We start from the raw sequence: 24714 nt of genomic DNA on the forward strand, positions 1-24714 counted from the left end.
GACCACATCCGTAACTTGCCCCAAACCAGTGTGTGTAATTTACTCGTTATTATAATAATATGGATAAAGGATAAGAACACTAGCTTTCTCCCAATCCGGCCCAGCCCGAAACAAAAGAATGAACAATTCATTTTACATTAGCACAAATTACAGTTATTTATAGTTTAACTCACATCAACAACTAAAATCCGGCTTCATATGTGCATCAAAAGCTTTTGGTGAATGAAAAGAAAAAAAAAACATATTTTTTTTTCAAATCCTGCACTCAAATTCATTAACCCTATCAACCCTTGATTTTAAACCAAGGGGGGTAACGAAAATATAGGTAATCAGGTATTATATCATATTGGGTTGCACTTAAAAAAACTAATATTATGCAAAACTTATCAGGGTAAGGTATGATTCCCAAGTCCCATAGATTCAGCAAGTTCTCTTGAAGACATTGTGTCTGCTTGCTCCTGCACATTGCAGGAAAAAAAAATGTTATTATTTTGATTGACTTTCAAAAGTCAAACATATCACACATGTGGGCACAGTGCACATTCAATACATAGCCAATTACGAGCAAGAATATGTCATCACCCAAATATTTTCAGTTTTAATAACTAATAAACCGACTGACTAATACCTGAAGTCGATGCAGCAGATACATCATAAAAAGGTGCACAAATACCGGCACATCATCACAGATAGCTGAGATAAAGAAGAATAAAGAATAAAAAAGGGCAACTTCGTATATACCCCCAAAAACTCGCATTAAATATGTCAGAAAAAAATCACTTCAATATATCGACTCAAAGTACTTCAAATTTAATTGTTACCCATTTCATTGAATATAATTAGAAATAACCCATTCATTGAATATAATTAGAAATAGGACCATTATACCCTCCTTTTTTCCTTATACACCAAACTCTCATATCCTAATGCAAGTTTTAAAGAAGGTTATACATGTCATAAATTTGTAAATGGGTTAATGTTGTTACCATGTAAAAGACAAGGAAAATTCGAGCAAAAGGATATCGCCAGAGAAACCTCATAGCCCTGACAGCACCAAAATCTAGAATTTTTGCAGCCTTCTGAATCTGCAATTGATAAATATATATTATATAGATTAATTAAAAACGAGGAATGAAAATAGAAATGGAGCTAAGTTACCTGTATGCTTGCCCCAACCAAGTGGCGGTGATGAAAGGGAAGAGGCCTGCAATTTATTATGTCAGTAGCAGGGATGAGAATTTTTTTTTCCCGAATACCCGTACCACAAAGATTTTAGAAATTTGGTACTTACGGGTACGGATGCGGGTATTTTGGTACTTAGTACCTGTTTGGAATATGCAGACTTTTATTGGAATGTCTAATCCGTATCTTCAAGTGGGTATTTCAGTACTCGGTACCTATTTGATATTATGGTTTACTTTGGTATTATGGTTTATTGGTTTTATTTTTGGTTTCGGTATTATGTTTTGGTTGTGGACTTGTGGTATTGCGGTTTTGGTATTATGGTTTTTTGAATGCCGGTACCATAACTGTACTCGTACCAATTAAGCCAATTCAGTACCCGTCATGTATCTGTACCCAGACTGATTCAGCTCATTTGTTGCTCGCCAATACCAATTTCAGTGGAGAGATGAAAAAAAAACAAAGTGGTACAAAAACGGGTACCGTACTAAAATACCCATACCCGTACTATAGAATCAGGTACGGTATTCGGTACCCAGGTTTACTGATTTACGATACGGGTACTTATCTCATCTTTAGTTAGTAGGCATTTATATTTTATTAATAACAATATTATAAATCAAATATAGACCATGATTTGAATATGCTTTTAAAAAGAAAAGAAATAAGAAACATACTCGAGGGCTTTCATGTCGGTGTCTTCATCAAAAGTTGCTGATGCACGTCGAGGGACTCTGCTTCTTTCTACTTCTACCTGGTCAACTCAAAGTCAACAAGTGAGCACGTACACAAAACCAGAACCTAAACCCTAAAAATGGAGCTGGTCAAACGAGTGAACCTTGATTAACTCTATTTTAGCGCATATATAGGCCTGTAAACTAACTGAACGAACACAGACGGGGCTTGTTCGTGTTCATTCGTTTAACTTTAACCGAACAAGTACAAAAACTTAAACAAACAGAATTTCTTGTACATGTTTGTTCGTTAAGAAAATGAACGTGTTAGTGTTTGTTTATATCCGTTTTTTAATATCATAAACGAACTGTTCACGAACATAAATGAACACCTACCGAAAGTAAACGTATTCTGAGGTTAAAGTCTAAGATACCAAACTTCAAATTGATTTTAATTTAATATTAGTAATAAATGTATTTGAACCAATATTTAAACAAACCTTCACGAATGTAAATGAACAAACATGACGTGTTCATGTTCATTTGTTTGTTAAATGAACAAACATAAATGAACTTCCCGACGAACAATTCAATGAACGTCCGCTCATTTACAGGCCTACGCATACAACCTTCTAAATCCTTTCTATTCAAAAATTTTGATTGTGATGGTAATAATATTGCTTTGTTAGTCATGATTAAGCATTTATTACAGGACAACACGGGCCCGTTTGTTTCCAGATGCACTAAAAATAATTCGTTTCAGCTTGTTTCAAACCGAATCCAATTTGATCTGTTACCCAATCTGCCTGACCGACCCATATTGGCGCATTAACATTAAAATATAGGCAACAAAGAAAAAATAATAATAAACATGAGCTTCTTTAATACGCTTCATCTCCTTTTCTAATTGGAACTCTGCTGCAGCCTTTTCACTAGTCATTACCTCCAGTTGTGTTTGCTTGTAATACTGACAATGCATGTTATGTTTTTGTCAAAATAATTGAATATTAATTTAACAGAATATAAAATATTCATCACCAACAGACTACAATGTTACCAGCAAATCTGTAAGTTCCCGGTACCGTTTCTCTAGCTCCATATGTTCCTGCACAGTAACACTATCAGTTTAACATGTCGCCACCACGTGGAAAAAAGCCAAAAACTGATATCTGAATATGTGAAATGGATTAATCTTAAACTAATAATACCTGGCGTGAATAATGCTCAGCATCCCTTTTCATTGCAGCCATTTCCACTCTCATTTTTTGAACTTCAGCCTGCAATTTCCGATCATTTGTTCTTCATTTGGGAATATACAGGATGATATTAAAGGGTAGATAAGTAAAATTACAAAGAAACTTGCCTCCATAGACGAGAGTTTTCTCTCAGCATCTCTTTGACATTGACGAGCACGTTCCACTTCTTCTTGCCAAGCTTGCCTCTGCACATTTAAAGATAGATGTAACAATTACAGAGTTTATAAGATGCTATAGTTCCTGATAACTATAAGTATGCACTGATTCACGAGCTTAAGTAAATCTGTTTAAATGATCATGCTACCTGAATCACTTGATTGGGATCTTCTGGAGACTTCTTCTGGCCTCGGCGAGCACGGGCTTCCATATCTTGCAGTTCTTGAGTTAAACTAGAGCATTCAACCTAACAGTAGATGATATTTGAACTTGAAAAATGTACTAAAAATAAGTTAAGTGAATAAACTTAAAGCTTCTTTGGTTACCTCAAGTAGTGCCACCTTCTGCTCAAGTTCTACTGCTTTTGCAGTCCTCTCATCAGCAGTTCTCTAATACATAGAAATAATGGAACCAGTTATAAAGGTGGACATATAAGCATACATACATGGAGAGGTTCATTACAGAAGACTAAGTTATTTTGAGAACAAAATGAACAAACCTAAATCATTCAATTTTTTCAATCAATGGTTCACATTCCAAAAACTTTTACTTCTTACATACAAATATCTATGTTATGTACATAAGAAACCATTAAACTAACTTGTTCAGGTATTTTATTTTTTTTACATTTTTAAGCGTTTACTTACCTACACATGTGTAGGCTCTATAAATAAACAAATTTTGGTTGTGTATTTTCTAGAATGCTGAAGATGAGCAAACATTGCATTTCAACCGATATATTTCATTTTCAATTTTTGTAATAATTGAAAAAATGAATAACTTATGTATTTTTCTTTCTGTTATCAATACAATTAAAAAGCAGGTTGCTATAAACGGAACGGGTCAAATGGGTGTCGAATATATCGAAATCCCCAAATTATTATTTTTTTAATTATATTTGGCACAATAGATACAGAATTACGGATTAACAAAATAAAAACTTTGGCCGAAAAGTTTTATTGATCCCACCTGACAAGTTTACATACGTACTCAGGTATGGAAAAGAAAAACAAAAATACATCTTCAGGATACCTGTATCTTGGCTAAGGCAGTGGATGCATCAAGAGCTCGGTGTTCTAGTTCAACTTCCCTTTCCATTGCAGCCTATTATTGTGAGAAACTATGACTACGTAAACTAAATAAAAACATTAAAGAATAAATAGAAGATCATAAAAAAACAAAAGTGAAATTGATCCAAACCATCTTGGTAGCATTGTGTGCAGCACGTTCTTATTCTGCTCTTCGTTCTGCAGACGCAAGTTCCTCCTTTAGAGCCTGCGCAATCGCATAGTAAAAAATGTCAAAAATACACCACACAATAAATATTATAATACAAAACCAAATTAACACATTTAGTTTAACCAGATTCTTACTTGCATCATCCTTGTTTCCGTTAGCTCTCTGTTCCTCATTATTGACTCCATGTTTGCCTGATAAAATGTAATAATCTGTCATATAATGAGCTTGAAAATAGCAGTTATACAAATAAGATAGTTATCATCAGTTTAACTTTGTGGTACAAATCATCTACATCAATTCAAAACAGACTCGACACTTCAACAACAATCACGTAAAAGGTAGCTTGCAAGAGTAAGATGTAAAACTTGCATTCTTGATAGGAGTGCAAAAACCTGCAATGATGCCAAATTTCCTTCAGATAAAGCAGCTTGCTTTTTAAGTGAGTCCATTGAACTGACAAGTGTCTCAATTTCAGCGTTCTTTGCACCCAAGGCCTCCAACATACTTGACTCCACTCGGTTCACCTCCTCCTTTGATAAAGACAATTCTTTTTGCAATTGTTGTATGCGTGCCTCATATGATTTACTAAGCTCTCTCTGTTAAAAAGTAGAAAGTAGAACATATCACATTATTTGTAAATAATACAGGACTGTAAATGAACTCAAGCTGTACCTCTGCTACAAGAAGCTCCTCTAATTGTGCATTTTCTGATTTGTATTCTTGAAGGCGTGATTGAAGCCCAGCACAAACCTATAGAAAGCAAAAATTAAATACCAACCTCTTTACAAGTACATTAAAAAAGAACCAACTCTCTATCATTACATAGGTAAAGAACTAGCATCCAATAAATAATAAACCAATACACCATAAGATGACATAGGCTTATAGTCTTACCCGTGCCAACCTGGCCTCTTTTGACTGACCAGTAGTTTTTGAACTTTCAAGCAGCCCCTTCGCCTATTGAATAAAAAAATTTCATTAAAACCACTTATGTACACTGATCAGAACATGTTCAAGTCAGATTCAACAATCTTTGGTATGGGTAGGATTAACCCAAAACACATTTTTGTAGGCCTGTAAACAAAACGAACGCTCAGTGAACTATTCGTGAACCATTCAACGAAAGGTGCGTTTATTTAATAAACGGATGAACATGAGCAACATTGTTTGTTTATTTATTTAGATGAATGAACATGAACACATGCCTCATTCGTTCATTTATGTTCGTTGGTTTACATTTGTTTAAATTTGTTTGTTTATATATTTATTTAAACTTTTTAGGTTCATTACAACTAAGTCTAGTTTTAAATTTATATCACCCATTACAATTTAGTCTAGTTTTATTAATATTTTAGGCCTAACAGATTAACTTTCACGTTTACTTTTGATTGGTGCCTACTCAGTTATGTTTGTTCATCTATGTTCAGTTATGCTTGTCCGTTTACGCTTGTGAACGGTTCATTTATATTGTTAACGAATGAGCATAAACTAACTCGAAGACGTACATTTTCTTAATGAACGAACATGAACAAGAAAACCCCATTCATTTAATTGTTCAATCATTTTTTCTGTTAAAGTTAAATGAACAGACATGAACATGCCTCATTCATGTTTATTCAATACGTTTACAAGCCTACCTTTTTGTCCAAAACAATTTATTTTATAAAATATAACAACCGAGACAAATTGATTACAAAAGTTACATTACTTCAATAATAAATAACTGTTTGAAGAAAATGGTTATGGAGTTTTATGCGTTAACTACACTTTAGATGGTCTTCAACCTGTTGACCCATTTGATCACCTATATAAACACCTATACAAAATCCAAAAGTATGGTGCCGGTTTACCTCATCAAGCTGATCTTGTATTTTCTTGGCGGAACCAGACTGATCTTGTACTACCTTCTTTAGGGAACTGGGTTCATCTTGTGTTTTCTTTGGCGATTCAAGTTGATCTTGTACTTTCTTTGGAGAAATTACAAGTTTATGCTCTTGATACTTGTTTTCATCTAGCTCATGTTCAATTTTGAGATCACTAACTTTTGGTGATTTAACTTTTGAAGGCGTCTCCGAGTTTAAAGATTGAGATCCATCTTTTGTTGATCACCGTCTCACTTTCTTTATTTTTCAATGAGACATCTTGACCAGACTCAGTGGGATGACTTTTCTCAGCTTCAGTCTCTACAGAAGTTACCGGTGCTGAAACATTCTCCTCACCAAAAATTGAAGAATCTGCATTAACATGATTACCATTGAAGCTAGATGGAACAGCCTCTTGATTGATATTTCCAGTTGATGTATCTTCATGATACACAGGAACATCGGATTTGGAGAGATCCTTATTAACTTTGTGTTGCTCCTCATTGTTAGTTTTAATCCCATGATCATCAGTTGAAGCAGCAGGTAAACCTTTAACCGATGAAGCTTTTGACAATGATACACCAGAGCTAGTTTTATTTAATGAAGTGTCAGCCTTTGCAGGCGTTTCAATTAAAGGTTTCTCCTTTTTAGTCTGCAAATAGTGTAGTTTTAGACCACTAGCGAATCAGAATACTTGCATAAACTTATATAAACCCTACAAGAAACATTTAGGATACCTTTGCTTTTAACCTTTTGCTCTTTACTTGAGATTCTTGTCCATTAGAAGCTTAATTGTGCACATTTGGGAAATAAAAATTAATAAGTCAAACAGACAACCAGCATACAGAGATCAATAATTCATTTCAAAATCAATTCCACATTTTGTGGTACCATAAGAAATAAATACATTTGTAAACAAAACACTACACGCAACCTAGAGAAACTGTCATGCATACATCATACAAGCACATACAAACATTCCTATTTACATGTAAAATATTATACAGAGATACAGTTTCTAACCTGGTGACTGTGAAACTGGTTGTTCATCTCCAACTACAAGCTTTGCCCTCCGATCTACAACTTCAAACAGATCTGTGCAACACACACCAGAAGTTTTGTGAGTCTTCCGTAAAGATTCAAGTTCATAGAAATATAGAATGACATATAATGTGACAAGTAGCCATGTATGTGCTATATGTCTGCCGAAAGGCTAATATCAAAAAGCATGTAGTAACGATGAACAAAAGGGTAATATGAAAATCAGCAGCAGAAACCACGCATACAGGTTGTACCTAAAAGGTTTTGAAGGATAAAAACAGAAACAAGGAAAAATAAGCCCTAGTAATAAGAATTCATCAATATTGAAGGTAAACTTGGTCTGTTTGCAACCTAACATTTTAGGTTAGTAGGTATGTTAGAGCACATAGTAAGTTAAAGGATCCAGATCACATGCATATAAGATCGCACAATACACATCATATAACAGCAGCAAGCAATATCATGATGATTAACAAAAACTGTCAAATGAAGCTATCAATAAATATATAACTGAAGTAGAAGGAAGAGAGAGTGAATCATCAATCACAGATACCTTCAGCGGCTTTGAGCCAATGAGCCATTGCAATCGATCGATCAAAGGGGAAGAACTAGTGTCATCAAATTGAATGATAGTCACACGCAAGTGATGAATTGTTGCGATCTCAATTGGATTTTGAATCTCGAGTATTATTATTTCTTAGATTTGGGTTTGATGAGAACTGGTGACAACAACAGCGACGTCACAACGACCGAGGTTACTGGTCCGACCGGTTGTAATAACCGGATTACGTTGTTTGTATGCATAAGTATTAGTCTAATAGCTAGCTCATCTTAAAATAAAGTAAAAGAAAACTCTAAACATCATATCATTCATTTTGTTTAAAACACTACCGTCTTCTGCTGTTCTACGTTCAAGCTAAAGCCGGCAACCATAATGATGTCAACCATTTTCATATAAGAAAATGCAATTGTGAGTGCATCCATTGTAGGTTATCACCAACCACTCTCTTTCTTGTCCATAATCCAGTCAGATCTGACAAAACTTGCTTAGCACCATTGATTCTTGCATGTATCCGGTTCGATCGCCGAACCTGTTCTCCGGTTGAACCATCGGACCGCTCTTGGCCGGCCGATTTTTACAGAAGCGAGCCATCTATCCAGGATCAGACCGCCAGCCTAACCGAATCCCGGCCCGACCGGTCGTGAAAACACTAGCTTTTAGACTATAAATAAATATAAATATATAACTAGTATACCTCTCTATGTGTTAGTGTCGGTCCCGTATTGATCTCTCAGTCTATCTGTGTCGTAACCCACACTAATAGTGTTGACAAGAAGGCTAACAACACGGCTAGATTGGAGAAGAATAATAGTGTATTAAAGGCGGAATCGATAACACAATAATTGTTGCTAAAAGAACATAATAAAGACACACACGCACACCTATACTCAAAAAATTTCCATTAATAGTAAGTCGATTACAAAACATAAATCATTAGAGTTCTAAAAGAGGAATGATTTGATTATAGGCAGAATATTCGTACGAATATGTCAGCCGTCAAATCGTTGTCAATTGATATTCAGGTATTGTGTGTATTGCCTGTCTTTCGTTCGTCCGTAGGAGGCGTGCCCTAGATCATTCTATTTATAGGCATGCCTCCTGACATCTGCCATTCCTTCTAGAAACTCTAATCATTAATACATATTCAGAAAACATATTACAAGATATACTAAGTGTAAAACAGGTCTTCGGGTAGACTTTGTGTCTTTAATCATCTTCGAACAGACCTGGTAACCTTGAAGTGTGCTGGAGAACAGTTCTCCGGGTAGACTTTCCTTAGAGTATTTTTTTTAGAAAATACTCACCTAGCAGACTTCAATCTTCCTGACTATAGCAAACTTTGCTCAATATGGTCCTACGAGCAAACTGCTCTTCATGAATCCCTTCAACTCTTTGTTAATGAATAACTTATTAAGCAAACTAAAGTGTGTTGGTAACACTGTTTGACTTGTGCTGGAAGCACTGTAGCTTGCTACGAGTTGAACCTTGCTAGAGAAAGTCCTTAGAATGTTTCTTGAATAACTTTTCTCAAGCATGCTCGGACTACTGTTTATTAATCAAACCTTGCCAGATCTTCCAAATCCTTGGCTTCAAAAGTTTGGTTAGCCAAGAGCTTACTCGGAAACAAACATTGCTTGGCCTTGAAGAACCCCTTTGCTAGACGAAGTGAACCCTGCTCAGATTATCACTTAGGAAGACTTCAAGAAGATAACTTTGCCCGGAAGGCAAAATACCTTGCTAGGCTTAAGTAAAAGCTTGCTCGGATGTCCAAGTGTGCCCGATGTCCATACTTAGCCATTTTAGGGAGGTTGAGAAGATTCTAATCTTCCTTAAGTCCATTTTCTCATCCCAACAGTGAGGCCTCTGCCACGAGCGAACGTGTGATCCACCTAGATCGTGCACACCACAACACCATCGCTTCATCACTCGGCGCGATCGGAAGCCGCGAGCCTGCTCGCCTAGGCTAACTAGTTGGTGGCTAGATTTGCTTTGGGGGGGGGGGGGGGGTTGACCGTTTGAGCATTAAAAAACATTAACTTCTTATATTAATCAAAACTTACACACACTTTTACATACCAAAAAAATAAAAAACTAAAAAAAAATCTCCCATTCTACTCATTTTTCTTCAATACACCCAATTATTAACAAAAAATGCAATGGAATTCGTTTTCTTCATCCGACTATTTGAGTAAGATGACCTTATTGTTGAAGTGTGGATTATAACGATTAACCTGTTGCTTGAACGTCTACAAGGGCAACAAAGGCTAACAAGACAATCACCTCTTCTTCAGGAACAAGTGGGCGCTAATGAAACTTTGGTACGTCGCTATTTTAGCCCCGGTCCCCTTTATGACGAGCATCATCTTAGGCGTCGATTTTGAATGAGCAGATGCAAGAGGTAGACCCGATTTCACGACTCTGCAAAGAATAGATGCAAGAGGTGTTGGAACTTTGTTGACATAAGTTTTATCCCACATCGGATGTAACAAAGAAAAAATGTGTATTTATAACCATTAGTTCAAGTAATCCATCAAGTTGAGAACTATTGGGCTAAGATGGATGGACTTTGTATATATGAATATTTAATGGGTCAAAGATAGGGCCTTGGGGCTCTTCTTAACTAATTAAAATTCGTTTTTAATTTTTTAAAATTTATAATTACGAAATCAGTTATATTTTTGAAAATTGTATTAACTGTTTGACAGTTATAAAACGGTTTTTATGATTTAGGTTCCTATATAAGGTTCATTGATGTGAAGAACAAAATATACACACAACACGGTTTTACACAACCAAAATATCTCGTGAATTCGTTGAAGAAGGAACATAGAGATTTTCGTCAGAATCAAGGTCATCATCTTGGTTGATTATTGTATCCTCAAAACAGATCCGTACATAGAAAATTTCTGTTTTAGGACACTGCTGGCAGGCCTCAATCTGTTAAGTTTCATAAATATATTATGCAATTCAAGTATGTTTCTCCTTTGTAAACTATTTACTGAATGCAATTTTATATTTAGTTTGTGTTTGGGATTCAATTGTATTGATTAGTGACTTTTGGTAATAACAATCTAAAACAGAAATAAAGTGAGAAGAATGGATCAACAATCCATTATCAAATCACATGTGGAAAAACCTGAGAAATTCAAAGGTTCGGATTTCAGGAGATGGCAACAAAAGATGTTCTATTTAACAACTCTTCATGTTTCCAATGTTCTCACTGATGAAACTCCATCATATCCTCATGGAGAAGGACAGAATCCACCCACCGCTGTACAAATGACTGAACATGAAAGGGTAGTGTAATATTGGAAAATGGTGAATATAATTGCAGAAACTATATTCTAAATGCCTTAGATGATTCCCTGTATGACATATATTCAACTTTTGCAACTGCAAGAGAAATATGAGAATCACTTGAGAAGAAATACAAAACTGAAGTAGCATGTTCCAAGAAATTTGTTGTGGGAAAATTTCTAAATTTCAGAATGGTGGATACAAAATCTGTTCTCAAACAAGTGGAGGAACTTCAAATAGTTGCACATGATATTGAAATTGAAGGTATGGGCATAAACTCTAACTTTCTTGTTGGCACAATCATAGAAAAACTTTCAACTTCCTGGAAAAATTTCAAATTCTATCTTAAAAACCTAACCGATGATATGAGTTTTGAACAACTTATATTGAGAATATGAGTTGAAGAAGATAATTTATTAAATGAGAAAGCTGATGAAAATTCCTTGGAACCAAGTGCAAACTTATGAGCAAAGGTAATACATCAAAGCCAACGAAAAACAACTACAAGAAAGGGAAGTATGCAGGCTCCAAAAATTTTCTCAAAGAAGGCTAGTACCATGTTCACAACAAGAAGAACTTTACAAAATCTTCTGGTCCTTGCTATGTTTATGGAAATTCTGGACATAAAGCCAAATATTGTCGACACAAGAAGGGGCATGGAGGCAATAATGGAGGAAACAATGGAGGGAACAATGGGAAAAATGGTGGAAATTCTGGTGGAGGTACTTTTGGTCAAACCAATATGGTTGAATCACCAAATCAGTTTGTTGCAACAATTCAAACCAATATGGTATTCAACTATGTGGATTGGTGGATTGATACCGGAGCAACAAAACATATTTGCAACTCTCGCACCATGTTTTCCACATATCAAAAAGTTAATGATGATGAATCGATGTTTATGGGAAATGCAACTTCTGCAAAAATCGAAGGAAAAAGAAAAGTGAAGCTGAAGTTAACTTCTGATAAAGAACTTGTACTTAGTGATGTTTTTGCATGTACCCGAAATTACTAAGAATCTAATTTCTGGTCCGGTTCTTAGTAATAAGGGATTAAACTTGTATTTGAGTCTGACAAATTGTACTCACCAAGGGTGGGGTGTATGTAGGAAATGGCTACCTTAGTGAGGGCTCTTCAAAGTCAGTGTCTTACCTTTGTACTATGGTGTTGAAACACCAAACAATGATGTAACCAATGGGAATATTAATGCAATAACGGGCACCAATAGCCCTACTTTTGTGTACATGCTTAATGGTTCTTTTTTATGGCATTCCCGATTAGGACTTGTTAATTTTCGTTTCATTCAAAGAATGATAAAACTTGACATGTTACCAAAATTCTCATTTGACAAATCAAGAAAATGTGAGGTCTGTGTAGAATCAAAATATACTCAAAACCCTCACAAATCTGTGCAAAAGTCTAATGAAATCCTAGGTTTAATCCACTCTGATTTATGTGATATCAAAGCAACACCTACAATATGAGGAAAAAATTATTATATAACATTTATAGACGATTATAGTAAGTATTGCTATGTTTATTTGTTAAATACCAAGGATGAAGCTTGAATTATTTTAAGAATTATAAAGCTGAAGTTGAAAACCAACTGGAGAAAAAGATCAAAATTTTAAGGTCGGACCAAGGAGGAGAATATATATCCAAAGACTTTGCTGAATTTTGTTCTTTACATGGTATTATACATCAAACGACTGCTCCCTATACTCCACAACAAAACAGAGTGGCAGAAAGGAAAAATAGAACATTGAAGAACATGATTAATTCGATGTTGATCACTTCTGGAGCACCATATAATCTGTGGGGAGAAGTATGTCTCGTAGCTAGTGCAATACTTAACAAAATTACTCATAAAAAGAGTTACAAATCTCCTTCCCAGCTATGGAAAGGAAAATTACCCTCTTATAAAATGATGAACGTGTGGGGTTGCCTAGCTAAGGTACAAGTACCTCTTCCTAAGAGGACTAAACTTGGACCTAAAACCTTAGACTGCATTTATCTTGGACCTGCCAAGAATAGTGCAGCTTATAGGTTTTTAGTGTATAAATCACATATTGATGACATTCATAATAACACGATTATGGAATCAAATGAAGCAGAGTTATTTGAAAACATTTTTCCTTATAAAATTAAAGGAAAAGAAGTATCGAGCTCAAGGAAAAGACCTTTAGATGATGGACATCTTGAGTCTATTCTTGACAAAAGTTCACAATCATATAAGAATAATCCATTCAAGGTTCAAACAGAACACTTAGAACCTAGAAGAAGCAAACGAGGCAAAATTACTAAAGACTTTGGACCTGATTTTATGACCTTTGTAATAAGTGACAAAGCTCATACATATAAAGAAGCAATGTCTTCTGCAGAAGTTCCTTATTGGAAGGAAGCAATCAAAAGTGAGATGGATTCCATTGTGCAAAATAATACTTGGAAACTGGTGGATTTACCACCAGGACACAAACCGATTGGGCACAAATGGATATTTAAGAAGAAACCTAGACCTGATGGTACTATTGCAAAATATAAAGCTCGTTTAGTAGCTAAAGGTTACCGTCAAAAAGAAGGTCAAGATTTTTTTGATACCTATTCACCTGTCACAAGAATAACATCTATACGAACATTGATAGCAACAACAGCCATCCACAGTCTGGAAATACACCAAATGGATGTGAAAACTGCTTTTTTAAATGGTGAACTAGATGAGGAAATCTATATAGAAAAACCTGAAGGGTTTGTGATAAAAGGTCAAGAAAATAAAGTCTGTAAATTGATCAGATCACTCTACGGATTAAAACAGGCTACAAAATAATGGCATGAGAAGTTTGAAAATACACTACTATCAAACGGATTTAGAATAAACGAGTGTGATAAATGCGTTTATGTCAAACAATACAAGAATGCGTATGTCATCATATGCTTATATGTGGATGATATGCTTATATTGGGCACTAGTTTAGATATCATAAATCAAACAAAGAAAATGTTGCACTCCTCTTTTGACATGAAGGAGATGGGAGTAGCAGATATTATCCTTGGGGTAAAAGTTAAAAGAAATCCGGATGGATACACCCTAACACAGTCACATTACATTGAAAGTGTACTCAAGAAGTTTGGGCATTATAATGACAAGCCGGTTGTTACCCCATTTGACCCTTCTAATCTACTTAAGAAGAATCAAGGGGAGAGTGTAGCACATCTAGAATACACTCAAGTCCTAGGAAGTCTAATGTATATTATGTACTGTTCTAGACCGGACTTGGCATACAATGTAAGTAGACTTAGTAGTTACTCTCATAACATTGGGAAAGATCATTGGTATGCATTGGTTAGAGTGCTCAGATACCTAAAGCATATAATGAATTATGAGTTGCATTACACCAGGCATCTTTGAGAGCTAATATGGCTAAGTTCTCTAAAAGTCTCATGAAGAAAGGACTGTTCACGACTGAAATGAACACAACGGTAAGAAATGATCTATGCTTATATATGACATGTGTGATACTTCTTGTCACATTCTACTATACAATGTGGTTAGTTCAAGACTTATAGTTCACTACCCATAAAGTAGATCCAAGTAGTGTTAACTATGAAAGGTTCAAGTTTAACAACACCTATTCAGATGCGTGTCCTATCTTACTTTCCTAATTTGAATATCAAAGTTCTATTATTTTCTATTCAAATGTGGGGTATTATTGGTGTTTGAATAAGAAAATGTGGGATATTGTTGGAACTTTGTTGACATAAGTTTTATCTCACATTGGAAGTAATAAAGAAAAAGTTTGTGTTTATAACCATTAGTTCAAGTAATTAATCAAGTAGAGAACTATTGGGCTAAGATGGATGAGCTTTGTATATATGAATATTTAATGGGTCAAAGATAGGGCCTTGGGGCTCTTCTTGACTAATTAAAATTCGTTTTTAATTTTTTTTAATAACGAAATCAGTTATGTTTTTCATAACTGTATTAACTATTTGACAGTTATAAAACAGTTTTTATGATTCGGGTTCCTATATAAGGTTCATTGATGTTAAGAACAAAATATACACGCGACACGGTTTTACACAACCAAAAAATCTCATGAATTCGTTGAAGAAGGAACATAGAGACTTTCGTCAGAATCAAGTTCGTCATCTTGGTTGATTGTTGTATCCTCAAAACAGATCCATACATAGGAAATTTCTGTTTTAGGACACTGCTCACAGGTCTCAATCTGTTAAGTTTCATAAATATATTCTGCAATTCAAGTACGTTTCTCCTTTGTAAACTATTTACTGAATGCAATTTTATATTTAGTTTGTGTTTGGGATTCAATTGTATTGATTAGTGACTTTTGGTAATAACAAGAGAGACCCGATTTCCCGACTCTACAAAAATGTACAGCTGTTATTCGTCAATTAGCATATGGACTTTCCTCATACACAACGGATGAATACCTAGAAATGTCTGAAAATTTTGCACGAGACTCACTTCAATTTTTTTCAAGGTATGTATATATATATATATATATATATATATATATTGAGGTTATCCTAAAAAGTAACGTGTGTCTAGAAAGTATAGGAAGAGACCATTGGATCTGATGATCTAGTGGTTGTGGTTCATTGTTGTGTTTTTCCTAGGTGTACTATATTTTTATATTTGTTTTATAACTTTAAAGGGGCATAATCGTCAAGTGTGTTATATTATATATGGAAACATTATCAATCTATGATTATCATATTTTAATCCAAATTTAAAACATAACACCAAGAACATCATAATCTATATTACAGTGTGTTTTAGATCAAATCTTAATCAAAATTTAAACGCAATCCAAATTTAAAACACAACACGAAGAACAAAAACACGCTATGTCCACGAACAAAATAAAGTGTTCTTGATCCATGACCCACCATCTACACCGCTATTCTCCAATTCAACACCCATAACCAACGTCATCACCAATTCCGATCTCATTATGCCCCCACCTCCACTCCAACGCCATCGCTCTTCGCAGAATCTAGTTCGTCAAATTCCCAAAATCAATTGCGAACTAGTGACGATTCGACCAAATCTATCATGTAATACTTCGTAATTGATTGTTTATATTCAAAATCATTAGTGAATTAGTAAAGATTCATCCAGATGCAATATAAAATTGTTGATATCAATGCCGAGTTGGTGAAACTTTATCTAGATCTACACAAAATAAATGTGAAAATACTAATTTTTTATGTTCAAAACTGACAACATCAATGGTAAATTAGTGAGATTTGATATAAATTTATAGAAGTTAACTGGAGATGTGAGATACATTTGAAGAAATTAACAGAAATATGTGGTGGCCAATGTGATTTCCAAAAATAATAAAATAATTATAGTAATATGAGCACTATTGTTGATTCGTTTGGTAGGGTATTGGATTAATGATATGCAATTTAAATAAAATGTAATAATACAAATGATTTGAAGCAATTTCCAAAAATAATAAAACAAATATTTATTATACTAAAATACCTTTATGTGTAACATTTAATCAAATGGTCCAGATTTTTTCCTGCACTTCTCACTAACGTTTGTCTTTTTATTCTAACTTTTCTCTCTCTAGATAAGCGTCATTTCACCTCCTTCTTTCCCTCACCATAAGACACCGTTAAATTAAATGTCACATTTAACTCTCAGACCACTCTCCGGCAAGTCCCTAATCTCTAGCACGTTTAAAGCATGTTCGTTACCACCCTCAGTTAATTTCATCTTCAAGCAATCAAGGCTATTCACACTTTTAACCGAAAATGTTCGTTTCTTCGTAACTTATCCCCAAATTCTCTATTCGATCTCACTTCGCACGTGTTTTCTATTGGATATATTTCCTTTATTCTTTGAATAAATTCCTTTATTCTTAGAATAAACTAATATTATCCACTTACGAGTCTTAAATCTCACATAATCTAGTTTAAATATGTATTAATCTCAATTATGGAATATAATAAATTGTTTTATTTTACGGGTTTTCACAGAACAGTCACTGATATTCGATGACATTATTGACGGGGTTGAGCTAACTCAAGCGTTTTATGCGAATGGGGAACAATTCAAGCATGACTACTACCTGGTTTATGATGTTTACAACGAATGGTCACCACTTGTTCAAGCTTATGCATCTCCAATTTAAGACAAACAGAAATACTTTACACAGAAGAAATAATCAACACGAAAAGATATTGAAAGGGCGTTTCGAGTTTTAAAGAAAAAATTTATTTGATTTCGAGGTCACTACGGATCTGGTCAAGGGAGAAAATAATGGATATTGTCTACACTTGTTTAATACTACAAAACATGATTCTTAAGGACCAAGGTATATATCAAGAAGAAAAACTAACAATGAAGAAAAACTCCAAAACGAAATATATCAAGAACTGTGAGGTCCACGAAAATCTCGTCATGAATTGGTCGAGCATTTTTGGGCTAGACACCCCGATGATCTTGTACTAGACTTGTGCTATTTGTTGCTTATAATGTTTTTATTCTAATGTAATATTAGTTAGTTTCCAAATTTAGAAGAATAAAAAATAAATCATAATACTAAATTTGTTGAAGCCACAGTTCGCTTGAACCACAACAGGATCAGGTGGCTTCAACAGTGGCTTCAGTCAGCACTGCATGACACAATATTATTGGATGAATTCAGAGAGTGAACTCATCGACAACACACAACCGTAGCGAAATATTTTATATCGATCACAAACCATAAAAACAAATGTCAATGTTGGTTATGGAAAACCGACATCAGTACCTATATTGTAAGGGATATTGATGCGTGGTTTACATTGTGTCACACCCTCAAATATGAACTACCAAAGTTTTACTACGAGGCACATGACATAACAAGATCTAGGTCATTCGTTATACCAAACAACCATACTATATATTCGTTATACCAAACAACCATACTATATATTTTAAAGCCATAATTAATTCTCATCCAAATGTGAGAAAACAAAAGAAATGCTAAATAGTTCAAGTTTTACGAAACCGTTTAGAAAATAGTTCAAAAGTATTAAACTGTGTGCTCAAACAATGCACAACCCATCCATACCAAAACATGCAAAACAATTTTTAAAAAAAAAATCAAACTAAACAAACTCCAAGGCGTATGAATGCGATATGTTCCAAATGTAACTAGTATGTAATTAGCGACATGGCAAGTATAAATACTCAAGTGTTAACATAGGGTTGGAGAGTTCACAATTTATGAATGGAAAGCATTTTATTTAGTTACTAACGCATTTATACTATATCTAGGTAGCTAGCCTATCCACATGTTAGTAGACGGTTGAACCGAAGCTGACTGTTGTATATGCTAGTGACTTGTACCATGTCTATCATAAAACTAGCATGAATGATAGGTAAATATTACACCCACTTCTATATCCTTCAGTCATGCTAGAGCGACTATCACGTACGGGGTTTGTCAAACTCAGTAGTACTACTCAAAAGTACCTAGAAAATATTCCATTTCTAACGGTTCACAAACGTAAGGACTTTAGTGATAATGCATCAAGAACACAAATGATATATAATTTAAAGTACTATAACCTACTACTTGATCAGGATGGCACTCGTTATTTCGGATGACCCTGTCCATTGCGGTTATCCACTAGAGAGTAGTGATTGCATCTCCCAAAACTGTCAGCTTTAGCGGGTCGCAACCTTTGAACGACTTGTAGTTACACCCACCTCGGCCTCTCTTACTGTCATCAACCTTCACAGACCTAACATCACTCGAGTCACCTTTCTCTCTCTCATCATCCTTCTTACCATTCTACCTTGTTCTCTTAGCGGTCCTTGCATGGCTTTCAGGAGACTTGCTAGGATGTAGATTCTTCATTGCAACAGCTACAGCTTGAGCAACGGCGGCTTGAACAACATGATCCACTTGATACACTTCATTGCTGCCCTGATCTCGCACAGTTGCACTTCTTTCTTCCCTCGTGTTAGTAACTGGTTCTACAGAAGGTTCTCGGACAATACGTGGCCTGCCACGACTCCCAGTACGACCTCCTTGACCAACAACGTTTCTTGCTCCAGCCATTCGTATTCTATAAGGAAACACACACTTCATCACTAAGGGATTTATTTAGTATAAGGATAGTAAGGCTAACAGGTAATAACAGTGGCTAGCTGTGATTAGCTGATCATGTTACTTTCCGTGTCCTATACACTTCCCTTTGTGAGTCTGTTTGTGCTAGCTCTACTTTTAAACAATTAGGCAATCAAAAAGTTCATATACTCATACACTCCTATACCTAGCAATTAAGCTTACTTCCTTACACATTTTTACATTACACATGAAATTAATCATACACTTTACCTTTACTAAGCTTTCTTGAACTGACATCTTCTTTTTTTTCTTACTTAAGTCCCATTCTCTGTTCGAGTCTAAGCATGTAGGGTGCTTAATTCTCTCAAACTTATGCTCTAATACCAACTTGTAAGGCCCCGTTCTCGGTGCCCTAAATTGGCGTTGGATTTACTCATAAACACAGTTCTAAATATCAAAGTTAAGTTAAACTTTCATGGAATAAATAAAACTTCAATCATATGTTTTGCTCATTTAGTACCCCTAGATCTGTACAAATGATAAAGACTAATCAAACGGGATGATTCTCGTTGAAATTCGTTAAAATTTGATAGGTTAAATAATCAACCAAAGAACCGTATGTATATATCGATTAAACGCACCCTTAAAACACGATGTTGAAGAGTTTGGTTGATTGGGGTTTGTAGGCGCTGGGTATATGATGTGTGTGCGAGTGTGGCTTGTAAAATGTAATGGTTGGATATTTAGCTTTTGCAAAAGATCGTGTTTTAAATTTATAAAAGTGATTTCTACAAAGACTAAACACACATAAAATAGGCAAGTGTACCTATCGTATATGTAGAATAGTATTGGTAAAAACCAAGTATCGATACGTGGACACAAATGTTTCTAATAATGAATCATCGTTTTACTTTAATCGGAGGTTATTATCATATTTGGGGTTGATTTTTGAACCTTTTATAAAATGTAAATACTTATGTATAATATATAGGTGACCAAGACGAGAGATTCTAAACAAGTAGTTCAATTATATGAAGTTTACTATCTAAGATCAAGAATCCACTCCATTTTATCATTGATAATTAATATGTAAACATGTGGTAAAACTTGCAGTAATAGATAGCTTCTCATTTCTAAGCGAGCATCCGTGACAAAAAAGGAGTAGCATGCTCATTTTAAAGTCGACCATTTCCTAATGTCATGCTACCTCGAGAATGTCAATTTAAGTTGGCAAGTAGTTTCGTATAGTAGAAAGATTAGGATTGACTTCGATTTCTCACTTTATGCCTATACGAGAGGCCATATCGTCAGAAACGTTAGCAAGTTTGTTCATCAAAGAGGTTGTATCTAAGCATGGAGTGCCACTGTCGATCGTGTCCGATAGAGATACTCGATTCACTTCTAGGTTCTGGAAGAAATTCCATGAAGCTATGGGAACAAGATTAAACATCAGTACGACGTATCATCCTCAAACCGATGGGCAGTCTGAAAGGACGATCCAAACCCTTGAGGATATGCTACGTGCTTGTGTTTTAGACTTTGGTGGGAGTTGGGATGATCACCTGCATCTGGCAGAGTTCTCCTAACAACAGCTACCATTCAAGTATTGGTATGCTGCCGTTCGAGATGCTTTACGGTAGACTATGTAGAACCCCTGTGTGTTGGGGTGAGATTGGCCAGAAGGAGATGGGGAGCCTAGAAGTTGTTCAAGAAACGTCTTCAAAGTTTGATCAGATTAAAGCAAGAATGAAAGCTGCCCAAGACAGACAGAAGTCGTATGCTGATAAGCGGCGATGACCAATCGAGTTTAACGTTGGTGACAATGTGATGCTCAAGGTCTCGCCCTGGAAGGGAATCATTCGATTCAGAAAGAGGGGAAAGTTGAGTCCAAGGTACATTGGACCGTTTAAGATTTTAGATCGTGTGGGTGAAGTAGCCTATAAGCTAGATCTACCTGATGAGCTAGAAGGAATTCATTCAACCTTCCATGTTTCTCACTTAAGAAAATGTCTAGCTGATGACACGTGTCACGTGCCCTTGGTGGACATTGAGGTTAATGAACAGTTGAACTACATTGAGCAACCAATAAAGATAGTGGACCGCAAGGAGAAGCAACTTCGTCATAAGGTTATACCCTTAGTAAAGGTGATATGGAAGCACCGCAAGGGATCGGATGCCACTTGGGAAGCTGAGGATGAGATGCGCAAGTTTTACCCTAATCTGTTTTTGTAATAGTTAGGTTTCGGGGACGACACCTCTTTAAGGAGGGAAGACTTGTAACATCCCATAATTTCAATAATGATATTTTAAATATTATATTATGGAAAAGTTTACTTGGATTAGTAAATAAAATAATAAAAGAGGAAAGAGGAGTGGGCTAATTAGATGGATTAATCATGGACTAAAAAAGGAAAGATGGGCTTTAGGTCCATGGGCTTAAGGGAGTATAAATACCCCCTTAAACCCTAAATCTTTCCATTTTCATCCATCTTATCCATAATATTCCCTACACACCTCCAAAACACACACACTCCTTTCCATTTTCGGCCATCACCTAGAGTGAGAAACCGAGATCAAAACCAAACCTTTTATTGGTAGATCCTTGGGATACAAGCTAGATACAAGATCAATACTTCATAACAAGCTAGCCGTGACCCTATTAACATCTAAAGGTATGTTCTTTAACCTTAAAGGTTACGTTTTTATGAACGGTTTGCTATGAAACTTAACCCTAGAGTAGATCGTGTCTATATGTTTCTTAAAGTTGCAAACTTGATGACTAAAATGGACATTTGCAAGCTCAAGGTTATGAACGGTTCATCAAGTGAACCCTAGATCTAGCCTCGAACGTTTAAAATCTCTAAAGGTCCAAGCTTTATAGTTAAAACAAGTTAGATCTAGATAATGGAATAGTGACGGGTGTAAAACGGTTAGTATGAATAGAAAAGGTAGTTAAATTTCTGGTTTTAAACCATAAAACAGTAACAAGAATGGATAATAATGGTCAAGATTGAAAGATGAGCTGAACACACTTACCCTGGGGGTTCAGCCATGTGGTTCTCGGTTAGGATGTTCTCGGCCAAACACGAGGTCTCGGTCAAACTTGAGATTTCGGTCCACGTTCTCGGACAGGTCTGGGACCTCGGTCAACACGAGACTTTGGTCAAACTCGAGTTCTCGGTCAGACCCAGGTTCTCGGTCAGACCAGGGTTCTCGGCTGAAACAGGTTCTCGGTCTAGATACCCGTTGACCTTGGGCCTGACCAGTTGGGCCCGGATGCTATGATGAATAGTGAACCTAATTTAACTAGTTGGCCCATATGTAGGAATTAAACAAACCAACCCAACTTAGAAACATGTTGGTAACCAAAATACCAACTTGATCTAGTGAAAGATTAATTGACGAATATATATATATATTATACAGTTAGCCGTGCACAACTCAAGAAAGGGATTACGATCAACGGTGAGCGTAACCGCATTTAGGTGAGTTTCTAGCCCCATTTTCCTTGTTACGTTTTCCGGGCTGTGTGCATACTCGATGTGATAGTTAATACACTTACCTTAAATGGTAAGTGTATGCCATGTATGATTTATGTGATAGAAGTTATGATTGTGAATGGAAGCTTGTCGATACGTGAATGATCTTCGGGTATTGCACGTATTGACAAGGGAGGTATGTATATGAAAGATGAATGTGTATGATATAAATATATGAATGATATATGAGTATGTAATAATGATTAAAGAAAGTATATGTATGAGTATGTAAAGATAGTATGAACGAAGAGGAAGAAAGAGGGATCAGACCCTAATAATATCTGAGATAGAGAAGACGGGATCAGACCCTTATAATATCTGAGATAGAGAAGTAAAAAGGGACCAGACCCTAATAATATCTGAGATAGACAAGAAAGGGATCAGACCCTAAATAATATCTGAGATAGACAAAGGAAAGATGGATCAGACCCTAATAATATCTGAGATAGAAAAGGAAGAGACCAGACCCTAATAATATCTGAGATAGAATGGACAGTAAATATAAAGTATGAACGTAATAAAGTATGTACGTCTGTATGAAAGTATGAAATAAAAGTAAATTAGTAAAGTAATTATTATGTATCTTCGGGTGCATGATCGATGGTAAGTAAGTGTATTGTATGATGTATGATTAACTAGAACTCACTCAGCGGAGCTGACTTTTAGTATGCACGCAGGTGAGTAGGATGCGACAACTGGCGTGAGTGGGACACATGGCAGAAGAATAAAAGCCTGGCATCTGGAGACCTTTTATTTTTTATAAGTTATGTTTTAAATTTTGAAAGACAAGAAGAATGTTTTAAGACATGTTTATGATTTGATATGTAACGTTTTATGAAAGTTTTATATTCCGCGCAAGGTTTTAATTAACTCTGATATTTAGAACTGTGTTTATGAGTAAATCCAACACCAAAGTAGGGCTACCGGTAACGGGGCCTTACAAGTACTTCCTCAATCCTGTTTTGAACACAACTTCCAACTCTAATGGATCGTTCGGCTTTCAGCCTAATAGCCCCCACCCTCATTACTTCGGTATATTCATGTTGAGACCAAGTTTGACTTTTTCTACATCTTCCTTTGTGAGACCAGTTTCCGTAACCTAAGCATCTTTCGTATCTTTTTGCTCTTCTTTTCATTGCGCTTTTGGAAACTCCACAAAATGGTGGCCTTTGTTCGTCTTGGTGCCACTTTTTTCTCACCTTATTGCTAAAGAGAAAAATTCTCTCCCTAAGTTCTGGAGGCAACCTAGGTTTTGCTAAATGTATGAAGCAAAGGAAATTGAAATCGAAAAAATGCATTTCCAGTTCTTTAGGGTCTGCCGGTAAAAGACCAGTGTTGTATTTTACCGGTGAGAGGGATAAAGTGGTGTGATAGGGTTTTCGGGTATTGTGATTTGGAAAATGGTTTGATGGGATTGTGATAACATTACCTTCTTACTTATACAACGCTTCGTGCGGTCTTGAAATGAATAATTGCGACTAGTTCTAATTCACACGAAACATATGAATTACTCAAATCTTCCGAAAAAATATTTATATGGCATGAGGTTTATCTCACAGTATCGGAGGAATTAGGTATAATCGCCATATTTTGCATAAATTTATTCTCAATATTACAAAACTTTTTTTTTACCTTTTCACTTTTTTGGTTATAACAGATTTCTAGTTGGTTATTTGCAAAAACTTTTCTTGGATTTTCATTTGGTTTTGTCATAAAAATAGTCTTTATTTGCTACAAAAATTTTGTTATTAGAGAATCTTATAATTAGTTAAGCTAGTAATTGGTCAAGTAATTCCCTCCTCACACTTGA

The 24714-nt window shown here is 35.4% G+C and overlaps 1 pseudogene across 1 annotated transcript; it reads right to left on the bottom strand.

Annotated features, from left to right (window-relative positions):
• Nucleotides 1-916: 916 nt before the first annotated feature.
• Nucleotides 917-8001, bottom strand: LOC143623772 (golgin candidate 1-like; annotated as a pseudogene). The gene is made up of 19 exons (XR_013151957.1): nucleotides 7964-8001; nucleotides 7393-7464; nucleotides 7107-7156; nucleotides 6358-7021; nucleotides 5402-5464; nucleotides 5180-5257; nucleotides 4900-5103; nucleotides 4642-4698; nucleotides 4469-4543; nucleotides 4301-4372; nucleotides 3595-3657; nucleotides 3417-3515; nucleotides 3220-3297; nucleotides 3065-3133; nucleotides 2914-2961; nucleotides 2728-2823; nucleotides 1860-1936; nucleotides 1159-1204; nucleotides 917-1085 (listed from the first exon to the last, which is right to left on the bottom strand). The product of XR_013151957.1 is annotated as a golgin candidate 1-like (transcript).
• Between the last annotated feature and the right edge of the window lie 16713 nt (nucleotides 8002-24714).

This window comes from Bidens hawaiensis, unplaced genomic scaffold (genome assembly GCF_021521415.1).
Source record: "Bidens hawaiensis isolate Kalapana, Puna unplaced genomic scaffold, B.hawaiensis_p1.1 tig00003540_1, whole genome shotgun sequence".
Taxonomy (NCBI): domain Eukaryota; kingdom Viridiplantae; phylum Streptophyta; class Magnoliopsida; order Asterales; family Asteraceae; genus Bidens; species Bidens hawaiensis.